The sequence below is a fragment of the Magnolia sinica genome, chromosome 17 (genome assembly GCF_029962835.1).
Source record: "Magnolia sinica isolate HGM2019 chromosome 17, MsV1, whole genome shotgun sequence".
In the NCBI taxonomy this organism is placed as follows: domain Eukaryota; kingdom Viridiplantae; phylum Streptophyta; class Magnoliopsida; order Magnoliales; family Magnoliaceae; genus Magnolia; species Magnolia sinica.
Genome location: NC_080589.1, coordinates 3,677,747 through 3,693,554, shown reverse-complemented (window position 1 = coordinate 3,693,554; position 15,808 = coordinate 3,677,747). Strand labels below are relative to the sequence as shown.

The window sequence follows — 15,808 nt, the reverse complement described above, 5'->3', positions numbered from 1 at the left end:
AGTGAAAATGATATTATAAATGATTTCAATATCATATAAACATTAAGATGGAGAGAGATTTCAATATCATATAAACATTAAGATGGAGCTTAAAAAAAGGTATCGACGGTATAAATTTCTTCCCCAATTTTTTGCCCCTTCCCCATTTTTCCAATGATAAGGCGTGTATCAGGTGTAGCCACCGAATGTACTTACTTACGATGGACAGTCCTGACAGGGGCTTGTGGGGCTACCTCGATGTATGTGATTTAATAGCTTAATTTAGGGCCCGTTTGGGCAGTGGGATTAGAAGGGATTATGTGGGATGGGATTCATCTGGTTCTGTGCCAATTCCACTAATGTTTGGGAAGAATGGTAAAGCTTGGAATTACATTAAATGGAATTACATTGGGTACGTGCCAATTTCACCCAATGTTGGCAAGTTGCGTAGCTCCCACCATGATGTGTGGGCTATATCCACACCGTCCACCCATTTATTGAGATTATTTTAGAGCATGGACCAAAAAATAGGTAAATCTAAAGCTCAAGTGGACCCCACCATAGAAAGCAACGGGTATTGAATACTCACCGTTGAAAACTTTTTTGGGGCCACATAAGTTCTAAATCTACCTTATTTTTAGGCGCATGTCATAAAATGAGGTTACAAAACAAATGAATGGTTTAAATATAATACATGTGTGTTATTCTTAGTAATTTCAAATGATGGTAGGTATATCCATTCAATGTACCACCGTATTATCAATAAAACATGGCATTAATCTTATCCCATGACAACAGTGTGGTCCAGTTGAGACTTCGATTCATCTCCTTTATAATATTATTATCTAAAATTATCTTTCAAAATAAATTAACAACATTGATATAATACATATGTTATAGTTGCTCCCTGCTGATAGGATCCTGTTGTGGATAGTACACATCCTCACCCCAATTCCTAGCTATGGTTACCTTGCAGTCTCAGGTTGTTATGTGAGTAGATGTTTTTGTTCATCCACGGTATCTGCCCCTCTTGTATCATTTTAAGATGTGTGCTAAAATGAGGTAAATCAAAGTCTCAATTGGACCGCACCATCACTGATGACTCTTGCATGTAATGCTTTTCGCATTTAATGTAACTCAAGCTTATTATTTGGAGAGTTGGACCACACCATTACGAATGACTCTTGCATTGATTTATTTATTTAGCTTGTCAGTATTCCTCACTGTCAGTTGACACTTCACTGTTAGCCAACCCCACTACGGATCGATACCAAGATCTCACCGTTGAAACGAAGTATCTTTCACTCCGCCTTGCATTTAATGCAACCCAACCTTATTACTTGGTGCGGTCCACTTGAGCACTGGATCGCCTCATTTTTTGTGCGCAAAACTTAAAATAATGTGAGAGAAGGGATGGACAACATGGATAAACAAATACATCACGTTGGGCCCGCCCACAGAACTGCCCGTTCACGGCTAGAGATGGGCAGGGAGACGGCGCAAACCACGCCGGTTGGGATCCCATGCAGCAAAGGTGTGTGTGGCGCACTGTGATGCTTGTGCTCTGTCCATCATTTGTACCGGATTATGTTAGGACGCGAGCCTAAGAATCGGTCAGATCAAGACTCAAGTGGGCCACACTGCAGGGAACAGTGGGTATGGGACGCCCACCATTGCAACCTTCATGGGTGGCCCACCCTGATGTTTACATGCCATCAAAGCCGTTCATAAGGTGAGTCCCATGAGATTGAAGGGATATTCAACTATCAGCCCGATCTGAAAATTTACTGGGCCAAGAAGGTTTCGGTGGTGGGCATTGCCATCCCCATTTTTCCATGCAGGGTGGTCTACTTGAATTTTAGATCAGCTTTACCTTAGGAGTCACATCCTACCGAACTCCTGTTATGGAAAGCTGATAGGGTGCTGCAGGGCCATAGCGATGTATGTGTTTTAAATCTACTCGGTCCATTCATTTTGTCAGCTCATTTTAAAGGGGCAGCTTCCAATGAGGTAGATGAATCCTTGACTGTGGGGCCCACCTTGATGTCTGTGCCTTATATCCACATGATCCTTTTCGAAAACTGATTAAAGGGCATGATCTAAAAAGTGAAGTCAATCCAAATCTCAGGTAGACAATGGGACAGGAAAGAAATCAACCATTAAAAACTAGCGTAGAAGTTTTGGATGAAGCTGATTTTGTGTGGTCTAAATCCATGTCTTTATTACCTTAACAGAATGGATGGCAAATAAACAGTCAGGTGGCCCCGTGAAGTTTTTAATGGTGGAGATTCAATCATGACTGTTTCCTGTGGTGTGGTCCTCTTAAGATTTGGATCTACTTCATTTTTTAAATCATGAACTAAAATGAGCAGTAAAAATGGATGGACGGTGTGGATGTAAAGTGTATACATCAAAATGAGCCCCTTGATTAGGGATCCACCAAAAACGCACTCTATTTTAGGGCATGAGCCCAAAAATGAAGTTGATGTGAAGCTGTCACCATAATGTTTATTTGTCATCTAATCTATTTAGGAAGTCCTTAAGCTTAAGAGGAAGGGGAAACACAAATATCAGCTTCATTCAAAACTTTCGTGGCCCCCAGAAGTTTTTAATAGTGAGCTTTTGATCACCGTTGTTTCCCCTTGTATGTTCCATTTGAGTTTTGTATTTACTTCATTATTTTTTTAGCTCACGCTTAAAACAAGGTAGCATGGATAAAACACATAGTGGGCCCCACAACGCCAACAACGGGTAAATGAGTGGTGTTGGGGTTACCATCCAATCACGATGAACGGTGCTGAGTTTTTTAGTGCTAGAGTTGTACACGCGTCGAGCTTGGCACGGCTCAGCTCAGATTGGCCAATAGCCAACCTTAACTCCAACTCTAGTTGGCTTGGTCCTCAAGGCTAACTATCCAACTCGGCCCCGTTTGGTCAAGCTCAAGCTTTTGAGCCGAATTCAGAAGAGGAGAGAGGGCAAATAGAGAGGGAGGAGGAGGAGGTCTTTGTGTGTGTGAAATAGTACGGAGGAGGCCTCGGGCTCGGTGCTCGTCGGATCAAAGGAATTGGCTGAAACTTCGGACATAGAGAGGGAGAGAGAAAGGGGCGGGGCGGGGCGGGGCGGGGCGGGGTGGGGTAGTGGGTTAGGGTCCGGCCACCGGAGAGAGAGGAGAAAGGGGTTGGTTCTGGACAGGTGATGGACAGAGATGAGAAAGGGCCAAGGGGGTTTGTTTTTTGAAATTAGGGTTCTGGATGACTGAGTAGGCATTTACACCTGGTCAAACGAGTCAAACCCAATCCAGTCAAATTGAGTCCGATTTGAGCCAAGGACTGAGCCTAGCCGAGCGCAGCTCAAACCCAATTCAAAAATTTTCGAACTAAAAAAAAAATAAAAAAAGCTCGACTCAGCCCGAACTTAATGTTGAACTAAGTCGAGACTATCTTTATTGAACCGAATCGAGCGAATTAATCAAGCTGACTCAATTCACGTACAGCTCCACTCATGCTTCCTCCAATAACTCTCATAGGAAAATTCGCCCTTGGTGGAACATGGAAGAGCCATCTCTTCAATGAACAGGTAGGATTATGTATCAATTAGGTCCATGCATCTACTGGGACACTTATTAGGAAATCCTACCCATCTTGTACGTTTGAATTGGAGCCATAGTAGAAAATGATAGTTAATGGCCTGTTATTTGGTAGATGAATTGAGCAAAACTAATGGACGATAGAGCCTAATCCACTCTATTTTCCATCCATGACATGTCCAACTATCAGAATCACCTACTCACCATCTGGGCCACGTTTAGACTGATAGCACATTGCTGGTGTGTCATGCATCACTAACCTTGATGGAGTGTTGACGTGGCAAAGCTCTGTGGCCAACTATGATGTATGTTCTATATCCACACCATCCATCCATTTTGTAGGATCATTTTAGGTCATGAGCCCAAGAGGAAATACAAACCTTAAGTGAACAACACAGAGCATGATATTTATTTACCATCGATCATGTCCATAAGGTTACGTAGATCCGGCAAAAGCACAAATATAACCTTGATCCAAAACTTTTATGGTTTCCAATAAGTTTTCAATTGTAGGTGTTCAATCCCTCCTGCTTTTTGTGTTGTGGTCTATTTGAGATTTTGGATCTGATTCATTTTTTGGATCATAGCCTAAAATTATTTCATAAAATATAGCAATAATAGATATATATATATATATATATATATATATATATATATATAACATATATATCATGGTGGAACCCACATAACTTTGCCACATCAACACACCACTGAGGTTGCCACCACGTAATCTGCTTCCGGTTTGGATTGGAGCACATTCGGTGGGGCCGGCCTCACCCAACAGGGAATGTGGCACTGACCATGGAGTCCACCTTAATGTATGTATTGTATATCCATGTTGTCCATCCATTTTACCATCTCATTTTAGGGCATAAGCCCAACAACAAGTTAGATCCAGATCTCAGGTGGACCACATCATAGGAAACAATGTTGATTGAACATCTACCATTAAAAACTTCATAAGGCCCACTGTAATTCCCACCATAATGTTTATTTGCCATCTAACCTATTGAGAAGGTCACACAAACTTTGATAAAGTCACTATTTGAAAGATTAACATTAAAAACTTCGTAGGGCTCACTATAATGTTTATAGGCCATCCATCCCATTGATAAGGTCATACATATATGAATGAAAGTAAGCAAACAAATATCAGCTTGATCCAATATTGGATTTCTAAAAAAATCAAGCTAAAATAAGTTTTCCATTTTCGAGCCTCTTAAAATGCTAATAAAAGATATAAAAAGCAATATATGCTTTGTGTTTACATCTGACAAATCAATTAACAGGAGTTAAATGGGTTGCATGAAAAGAAAGTGAAGGATAGTGTATAAGAGATAGGTCCAATCAAGGTGTCTAGTGTATTAGCAGAGTAGGGAAACATGATCCGACTTGAATTTAGATCCTCGGTTTGCTACAAGCAAAAAAATTCAGTTTTCCTGCATCCTGATTGGCCCACATCATTACCAACATTGTCAGCACTGCTACATAAAATGCAGTGTGTGATGATGTGGCTCAATTAGATTGCAACGGGCAGGATTTTTCTACTTGTGGCAAGCAATCTGGATCCACTTGCCTACCCAAGAAATTATTTGGCAAAAATATTTGACCCAAAGACAAGCCCCAACCTAAGATTAAAGGCATCTTATTAATCAGGCTAGCCTTAGGTTAGGGCTAAAAGTTCTTTGACCCGACCGGTCCCATCTATGGTTTCAAGGGCATTTTTGTAATATATCATAAAAAGTAGGGTAGTCATAATGGACAGCATGAATCTTGCATAAAATTGGATGGTTGGGCTTAAGTTCAAACTATATGTAATTATTATATGCAATTTTGAAAAGATATATACACATAAAAGTTTTAAAATTTTCAAAATTTAAAATTACTAGGATTTCTACGTAGATACAATCAAAATCAAAATCCTAAAATAAAACACAAACCAATAGTTAAGGTCCTATGATCATGTGATGATTTTGCCGATGTCACTACATCCAACACAGATCTCTCCGCTCAGCCTAACAAAGACGAGAGTAGAGAGCCACTACTTAAGAGTCGTCCACAACCTGGACCCACATGTGTGGACCCGGTTGAGTCTCCACTTAAGCCCACTCGTTCAAGTTGACTTAGACCTAATTGAGTCAAATCCAGGCCGACACTTCGAGTCACCATTGAAAATATGCCCAACTCAACTTGGATACAACTCAACATGGGAGGGAGCGACTATGTTCGAGCCGCTAAGGGGCTGTTTGATAAAACTTATCTTCAACACTTATCTATGAAATTTGATATTTTTAGTGATTTTCAATGATTCATTTAGGTCATTTGGTAATTTTAACTTATTAAGTACTTAATTATTTTTCATTGAAAATATGGGTCTTTTTTTAAAAAAACCTCCGCTCTCTTCACTTAATGTTGAATGTTGAACATGGTGATTAGGGGTGTTAACATGCCAGGTTAGGGCCAAGCCAAGCTTTGTCCAAGCCCAACCCACAATTTCAACTTAGGCCCAAACTAGGCCTAGGCTCGTGATGGGCCAAAATAGTGCAGCATGAGCCAACCATAAACATTTTTACCGGCCTAAGCCCGAACACATGGGCGGTTTCATAGGCCCATTGCAAAGGGGGAGAGAGAGAGAGAGAGAGAGAGAGAGAGAGAGAGAGAGAGAGAGAGAGACCTAAGTTGTAGGGGGTTTTCGACTTCCCCCTTCATCTTCAATTCTTCTTCTCCCATCTCTAATCATAGTCATGAAGATAAAAAGGGCAAAAGTGGGAGGTGTTGGAGGGTGGTCACGTTTGTGTTTGGTGTATTAGGCATGTCGGATTTCATATCATTCGATATTTCAGTGTCGGGTTTTGTGTAGAGAGGAGAAATAATGAGATGGGAGGAGTTTTTTGGGGAGGAAGAAACAGAGGGATGAGAGAGGTGTCTTACGGAGGGGGAGGAAGCCACTAGAGAGAGAGAGAGAGAGAGAGAAAGAGATTAGAAGAAATGTTCTTTTTTTTAAATGGTTTTGAAAATGTAATATGCATTATGATCGGAACAGACTACAAATACAGGGTTGCGATGTAGTAATAACTTGATGAGACCAATGTCGTGCCCACAAGGACTTATAATTGTGCGTTTTCTAAAATACTTTAGAACTAGAACTATAACTATAACTAACTTATGAAATTTGATTTAAGAAGGAATGATTTGGTTGAGTAAAGTTATAACACCCCGGGTTTTCAAGGGCTGTGTAGGAACTTGGCCTCCGAATTCCCAGGTGTCGCTTATATCCTAATTATGGTGATTTGTATGTAAATCAGTTTAAATGAGCAATAAATGAATTGACTGGAACATAAACCACAACCACAACTAATCTACTGAAATAAATGCGACTAAGAAATACAAGTCTATAAGAATATCAAACGGGTAGCACAAGGCGTCGCCCGACAAAATTTATATAAGAAATGGTGCGCTAGATCCCTATTCAACAATTCATAAACAACCTGCACAGTCTACGGTGATCTAACCATAAGCTGTAAGTAAGAAAGTTCCTCTTCCCTATCCATGCTCACCTCGCTCGGTTCGTCGAGCTCCGCCTCACCTGCATCTAGTAAAGGGTCTAGTTGATGTTTTAAACACCGTCCCAGAGTGAGAGTGAGTAGCTAACTCAGTGGGTGTCATCAGCCATAAGTTACATCAAATAACAATTCCATGATGAATTTAATGAAAAGCACACATTCATAAATCATTAACTGGTATTTGTTAATGCATATGCATGAGTTGTGTATGATGTATGACCTCACCAACAACACTCCCTCGAGTGACTTTATCTCACGGTCGCGCATGACCAACACTCCCTCATTGTGACCTCAACTACCGAGTCGCCAAATCCTAGCTAATGCGATGCATGAATAATGTTAGCCGAGCATTTAGTTAATTTCGTTCATCCAATAGGTTGGAAAAACTGGTACATCCCAACGATATCAATGCCCTCATCCATTTGCGAGGCCCGGACCCCTCAACGCGCGAGGCCATGACCCCGCAATCCTTGATCCCATCGGGGTCCCCACCCCTGATTGCAAGTACGTGGGGAGCGCTGGAAAGTGAAATCGCTCGCGGTCACTACGGGGAGGCTCATTACCCCAGCGTAGGCCGACAGCTCGGACATAGTGTCTCATTCCACCATGCCCGGCTCACGAGACTGTGGATCAGTTTTCAACTATTGTCAGTGGGCGTCAATGGGCGAGGGGTGTTCCAGGTTCCAAACAGGCGTGAGCAAACATGATTAACATGCACAGTTAGTCAGTCAGTAGACTAGACTGCCCAAGTTTAGGCGAGCACGTAATGCACGACATCGAATGCAAGCAACCCATGTAGTCTCACTACTATCGTCCATTCGTGTCCGCCCAAATCAGTCAGTCTAGTCACAGGGCAGTCCAACCAACAAGTCCACCCTCACAATTCTCAGTTCCTGACTAACCTAGAGAATGGGTTGTATTCAATAACACTTCAACAATTAAGAATTCATCTTCTAACACAAGTGAAATCATGTGCACAATATGTCGAGCATGAAGTTTCAAGTTGTTAATATAAATACAACTACTCTTAATAGTATGAGTTAGACGTGTGTGCGTGTGGTGCTGGATTACCGAAGAGACTAAGGACAACACACTACTCATAGTACAAGAATACAACAAGAAATAATACAATCATACATGTTATAGGAAAAATCATGCAAGAATCAAATATGAGATGATCATGCAACACTAATTTTATACTCAAACATGTTGAAAACCAAACAAATAGCAATTTATCGTTGTATAGATGTTGGTAGACCTAATATGTAGGTTTCTAGCTAGGTTTTTCCCCGAATCACTCATGCACATCACTCTAGCATTCAAAATCATTAAATTTATCCTAAAATTGGTACTTGGTCACATAGGGATAATGGTCCACACCTTTATATCGTCGAGGGATTGCGGAATTATCCTAGGGGTGTTGGACTCGCGGGAGGGTTTGCCGAGGTCCTGAGTCAAATGCACCCGTATGTTATGATACATGCAAGGGCCTAACTTACAAAACGCATATATGTAGAAGAATGGTGATTATCTGGGAATATTGTTCTTGTGGTGGTGGATGCAAGGTTCCTATGGTTAGGGATTGGGGGAAAATCATAAATTCTCATATAAACACCAAGAACTATATGAGATTCATGTAATCCATTTTAGAAAGAACCTATGTTAGGAAGTAGGTTTGTTTCTTACCTCTAAATCGCAAATGGAGTGGATTCGGCAGCGGAAAGTGATCGATGTTAGGGCTTTAATTGGAGGAAACCGATGAAGGGAAGCACTAAAGCTTCCCGACCCTACTCTCTCTTCTTCTCTCTCTCTCTCTCTCTCTCTCTCTCTCTCTCTCTCTCCTTTGAAAATGCAAATTCGTATAGGAAGAGGGGGTGCCTAAATAAAGCCCTTATATAGTGACAGATTTGGTGTAAATGGCTCCAATGGTTGGATTTTTACTATACTAGCCATATGAGAGGGTTTTTCTAACTTTTAGGGCCCATTATAGGGTGTACATGTCGATATACACCATTAAATAGTTAGCCCTAATGATGATCTACATATGGACATGATCGGCCCGTCATTTGGATGCGCCAATCGACAGATATGATTAGAAGTCTATTCAACAGTCACCGATGGTCGATCGAGGCCGCGGCTATACAGATATGAGCAAGGAAATATCCTTACTCTACGTGTGAAGTTTGGTCATAAACCGACGGTTCGAAATTTTCAACTTTGTATAAGAGTGGACGACCCGATTCACTCAAGTTTCAGCTTCTTCCTTCAGAGTATTTGCACTTCTCATGCACTCATCCTTCAGTTCAAGTTGAGCGGTTCTGGACACTATCCAAGTTCGACTTTTGCGATGGATGTCGAGCCCAATAAGACGGACATTATTCTATAGTTTTGGAACTAGTAACCCACTAATGAGCAATTTAGAGCTTATTCGAAAAATCGGGACATTTTTGGAATGAATTAGGTATTAAGATTTCTCATGAAAAATGATTAGGGTTTGGATTAACTATGTTTATAATGTGGCCTATTTATAACTAGTGAAAGTGGATATTTGGTCATGATTACTCTAAACCATCGGTTTTAAGCTAAAAGAGTAACGGAGTTGATTTGGTGTATTAGTCAAAATCCAGGCCTTATCTAACTCAGCTTCGAGTAGATCTTTTAATTTAGTTACGATTGTCTTGATTAATCAGCGGTAGGTCGGTTAGATTTAGGCTGTGTGAGCAAATCATATAGCTAAATTCGGTGTTTAAGTGATCGGGCGGATTCGTTGGCTTCCTACGATTGATTAATCAGACTTGTGCGGTTCTTTACTGGTACCACCCGTATATAAACTAACGTTGAGTGCTAATGGTCAGTAAGTGATAATATAAGTTAATTACATTTTTAAAAAAATTAAGAATTTTTTAAAATCCAAAACAGTGAAAATCCAGGACGTTACAAAAGTAAAGAGGGAAATCAATGGAGACAAAGTACTAGAGAGCCAAGGGTCCACTTATAGTCATTATTAATGTTTTATTAATTTGATTCAATCACATAACTGAAATTGAATTTCTATCCTATCCAGCCAAATAATAGAGATGTTAAATCAGCATTCACATACCAACCTAGATTTGAACTTCAATTGGATTAGTTCTCGCATAAAGCATAAAAATATTAATAACATGAAATTCAAAACATCTATCATATCCTTAGCTTATAATAGATAAATGAATCCTACATACCAATCCCTTGCAAAATATATAAGAAATTACTCTTAACTTTTATAAGCATCCAATGTGTTAGGAGTCGGTAATGAATTCAAGTAAACTAAAAATAAGTCTTCATTTAAACCAAATATTAATAATTATTCAACATTCAAACTAATTAACTTGAATAAAAGTAAATTAAGACATTAAAAATAACAAAAAGCTTCACCTCTTATCCATAGCTAAGAGATTTAGCCAACTATAGACATGATTAAATTAAAACTCAAAAGAAAAACATAAAAATCGAAAAAGAACCGAATGATTGGAGGACTCTGTATAAGCTCAACAACTCCTTGTTTTATCTCCTATACACTAATTCGTGTTTTTGAATGCTAAACTTATTCCTTTATATAGAAAAATTTTACACTAAAATGAAACCAACTTCAAATTTACGCACTTATGTTACACTTCGATTGCATTGATTGTAGCCTTTAGTCACACCAAACATCACTTCAGTTAGTTTATTGGTTATAGCCAATTTTTTTATAAAGTCTATGTCGTCCTTAGGTCACACTGGACTCTCATTCGATGGCATCGAATATGGCTTTGGTCGCACCTAAGTGTCGAGCCGAATTTCTTTCGAAAATCACAATTTCTCATTGGACTGTTCTGTGCACATTTAGTCGGATCGAACCAACCTTAGGTGGGACCGAACAATCTATTATTTTTATTGATGTACTTTATATTTTTTCCAATATTTTCTCTCTTTTGCACTTGGTTTTTTTAGATCTTTGACACTTAAATTCCTCATTAATTACCTTCAAATCTCTAAATCTTTACTTAGTCATTTTTTTAATATTAAATCTTCTCTTTAATAGTTATTTCCATCTTGGTTGTCCAATTCATATCACATAAAAAACATATGCGTAAATAGATCAATTAAACACATTCATGCTTATAAAACTAATGCACAATAAGGAAGAAATATACAATACTTCACACTAAACACGCTCGAGAGCACAACTAGGGTTTAAATAGGTTAAAACTTTTTTTATGGAGTCGTGTATTTACTTGGCCCTACGTAACTGGTTTCACCGATTTTGAAATTTTAATCCAGCCCTCGAAATGAATAATGTGCTCGAGCTCATAGTACCATTTCATATGTGTGTGTGTGTGCATGGGCTTTTGGTCATCTTCATCTAAGCTCGACTTGATTCTAAAACGGGTTGCATATTTGAGCTCGAGCATGAGCCCGACGGGCCAACCCAGCCCATTGACACCCCTAGTGGTATGGCCCGTAGATGAGTGAAGTTAGCTCGGTTAGCTCACTTGACTCAACTGGGAAAACCTCGACTCGCCTCGACACGAAACTGGATTCGGATAGATTCGAGCTGGAAAAATTTTCGAGCCGAGTTCGAGCTTGACTCAGCTCGGCTCAAACCCCAACTCGAATCAACTCAGTGACTTGGTCATTTTGATCTTGATGCTACTCGTCCAATGTTTGATGAAATGCCTCAACAAAGTGTTGTTTCTTAGACGTCCATCATATCATGATATTATCAAAATAGGTACCCAATGGGAGATTGTAGAAACAAATCTAGGAAAAAAAAAACTTTACATGTTAAGACTACCCTCATATCTTGATCTTGATGTTGCTCATTGAATGCTTCATGAAATGCCTGGAAAGTACTTTTACTTTTTGCATTCAAGGTGTGTGAAATTCAAGATGCAATTTATGTGTTTGAGAAAATGTCACACAGGCTCGAGCGATAATTTTTCATCACTAAACTTAGTTTCTAGAGCTTATTTTTCAATTGATTAAATGGCACCTTCTTTTGTAGGCACACCCTCACACCCACACACACCTACACACTCGTGCACTCGCACCACAATAGGTGCTTGAACCTATGACCTCGTGTTAAATTCTTGTAAGTCTTCCATTTTGTCATGGCAACAGGTGCATCAAATGGCACCTTGATGCACCTGAGTCTTAAAACCACGAGTGTTACAAGTGTTTCAAAACCCAAACTGGCCCAAAACGGACAGGCCCAAGTCCAAGCCGACACACTTTTGTGCAAGATCAGGGCCGTTGATTAAACGTGCTCTATCATGCATGGTAAAAGACAAAAATGCCCTTGAAATCCTAAACGGGCTGGGCAGACAGGCTGTTAATTGAGCCCAATTATTTAACAGAGGCTCGGGCCTAGCTCTCTCGGCCCTAGTATACAAGCCCAAACCTGGCCGGAAGCGGGCCAGCCCTATCGCTCCTATTCTTTACTAATTCCTTTTGTTTTAATTAATCTAAAATCATCCAAATGAGTCAACATGGATACGACCAATTGAACTAGTGGCCGGACTGAATTGCTGAGCCAGTGTCCTGTCCAGACCTTAGAACATTGGGTGTAAGGCTGTCAATGGGCTGGGCCCATGTTGATATTTCAAAACCGAGCTGAAGCCTGCCCCCGGCACGGCCCATCGACAGCTTTTGATGGTACTACTCTTGTAACAATTAAATTGCACCACGGTTGCTAAAACGGAATAGACATACAAGAATTGGATTTGCTAGCCAAAATCCAGCCAAAATTTCATTAGGTGGGCCGTTGTGTGGGTCAATTCGATGACCGTTGGCTCTCGTGCGGCCCAGATTGCATCATATATTTCATCGGCCCACTTGGGTCTCGCCCGAGTGCGCCATGTTGGCACATGTGTGGATAGACATACATGCACGTTCCCCCTTAGTGATTGCTCAAGTGGCTTACGACAAGGTCTGGGCCCAAGATTCAAAAGATTAAAAATGTCTTCTAAAGTGGCTTCAAAGGATCCATGATTTAGGCTCTTTCATCACTTTCCCTTTCTTTTATATATTACTAAAGGGGCCCACCTATAATGATTTTGAGGCCAACCCAATAGCGAAATTAGATTTTTGGGGAAAAGATCTCCATGACTTTGCGTGTTTCTTTTCTTCCTTTAATATATATATATATTGTGTGTGTGTGCGTGGGGAAATGGTTTTATGCGAGCTCATGGGAACTTCCTATGAGGTCAAGCTGTGTGGGCCACACCATGATTTGTCGAACATCAACACTGTGCATTTGATGGGTCCCCTTTAAATTATGGAATATCCAAAAAATCAGCCATATACAGAACTCAGGTGGGCCATACCATCTAAAATCATATAAAGACATGCCTAAAACATATAAAAGCAATTGATGGAGCCCACCTAAAATATAAATTTGTCAGAAACTTGGTTTGACCCCTCATCCAAGTAGGACACACATAATAGATGGGCTAGATTTGTAAACCACATCTCGGAGGGCCTAATAAATAATTATAAATGTTTTAATGGGAGGGTAACCCCTCTTAACTTTTGTAGCGTAGCTCACACAAGTCATATATTGACTTTGATTCTTGACCCCGAGGCCCACCATGGAATGGTGCATCTACTGATGGTGTTAACATTCGTCACGCAACACGGTGGGTCCCATATAGCTCGACCTCACGGAAAGTTCCCATGAGCTCCACCGCTTAGAACTATTTACCACACCCATATATATATAAAAGCGGGCCAGCCCAAAACAATAGGTTATATTTTCTACTGAGTTGCATTGATTTCTCTCTAAAAGGTACTGAGTCACCAGTCACCACACTTGTGACGGACCGACTTAGGAGTTAGTTAAACCAAGTCATATTTAGTTCGGTCTTTGGGCGAGTCACAGTTCATGAGCATTAGGACCTACCAAATGGGACTTAGGTTATCTGTAATTAGAGTTATATGATATTTTTATAACTCGTACGATAATAAAATAAAAGGTGCCATGTGTATTAGTTAGATATATAATTCGAAATTAAAAAAAATAAAAACTTAATTTCATTCAATAAAATTTAAAATACAATCTATATAATCTACTATTCTCCTGAATTACGGCAGAAATTTCCAGGGATTCCAGTTACTCGAGCTGCCCACCCCCACCAAACGCGTCACCCCCTAAATGCAAGTGGGCCACGCCTCATTGCCTACTATTTTCAAATTTAGATACATCCAAACAGATCCTCACCCTCCACTGAAAACACCCAAATGGTGACATGTCATTTTAAATGACCAAATTGCCCATGACACAGATCTCCCTCTCTGCTCACCTGCCAACTCTACACAATATCCTTACAAAATATTTAGGTAAATCACAACCATCCAACGGCTCAAAACACTCGATTCCAGAGGAGGATAATAGATCAACCAGGTATTTTAACGAAACATAGATCAAACATCTATGTTTCGAAAGATCACCATTGATCACTCATACAAACATCCCAATTTCGAAAAATTAAATCTGGACCATTAAACATACTCTAATACACCATAATTACTCATTTTAATGAAAATAACAAACCGACTGAATAAATACAAAAAAAAAAAAAAAAAACAATAAAATGATATTGCGTACATGCGTACTCACGTGCCTCCCGTGCACCCTCATGGCCCATCATCTTCAACGGCAGGAATTCAGCCTGGAGAAACAGGACACAATCACCACCGTCTGATCTAATTCAAAACTCGGGCATTCGAGAAGAATCCAAATTCAATTCTAGAACTTTCTAGAACTGAAGGAGGATCAAAGATCAGAAGCTGCACCCACAGAAGAGGAAGAAGAAACAGAGCATGGCCACCAAAGCTAGTGACTCAAATGCCGTGATGAAGGTCCACAGCACGTTATCAACGATGGAGAAATCGAAAGCGGGCCATCGGAAGATCAGAGACGCCCATCTCGGTGTAAGGCCGGAGAAGCTGAATTTCGGCCATTGGAAGGTAGTCGACGACTGGTCCGAGACCGAGATGTCAAATCCCGGCCACCGGAGAATGGATGCCGACCAGCTTCTTCCCATATCTGTACCTCTCTAGTGTTTTCTTGCAATGTCGTGTTTATATAGTCTTACATACCAGGTGACTCCTATCATAAATAGCTGGCTCCTTCACCGTACATTTGGTGTAGTTGTACGACAATCCAGACCGTCCAGCTTTCTCAGCTGATTGTAGATGGTTCATGTACGAAAACCCATCTGATTTTATTGTTGCATTTGGACTACTTGCTAATTTATTTCTAAGCGTCCTTTTTATGGCCAGGAATTGGACGGTTAGAATTTCCCAATCAGTGTGATATTTGAGATATGATCCATCTATGACTTGATACACCATTTGGACGGTCCGGATGTACATGTGGGCCATACGTAGAGTGGCGAGCCAGCACCAATTTGAAAATGATTTTTGTCTTTGGTGTGTGTACGGGAGTGGTGCGATTCTTTCAACAGGTTTTTGTTAATGGAGAAATGGAACGGCTGTTCTACCAGTCGGCATGTAAACGTGATCCCGACCGTTCATCGAGTGTGCCCCACTTGTGTATGTGTCAGGGTCTGAATATGGAAAGGATGATTATAATCAGGTGGTCCACACTTTATGAATAGAATGACGGCTAAAATTACTTGGTTCATGTTCCACCTGG

General features: G+C 40.3%; 1 long non-coding RNA gene across 1 annotated transcript; it reads right to left on the bottom strand.

Moving 5' to 3' along the window:
- Nucleotides 1-14,625: 14,625 nt before the first annotated feature.
- On the bottom strand, nucleotides 14,626-15,086 carry LOC131231559 (uncharacterized). Its single transcript, XR_009164437.1, has 2 exons — nucleotides 14,948-15,086; nucleotides 14,626-14,819 (listed from the first exon to the last, which is right to left on the bottom strand). It is a non-coding gene; the product is annotated as an uncharacterized LOC131231559 (long non-coding RNA).
- Between the last annotated feature and the right edge of the window lie 722 nt (nucleotides 15,087-15,808).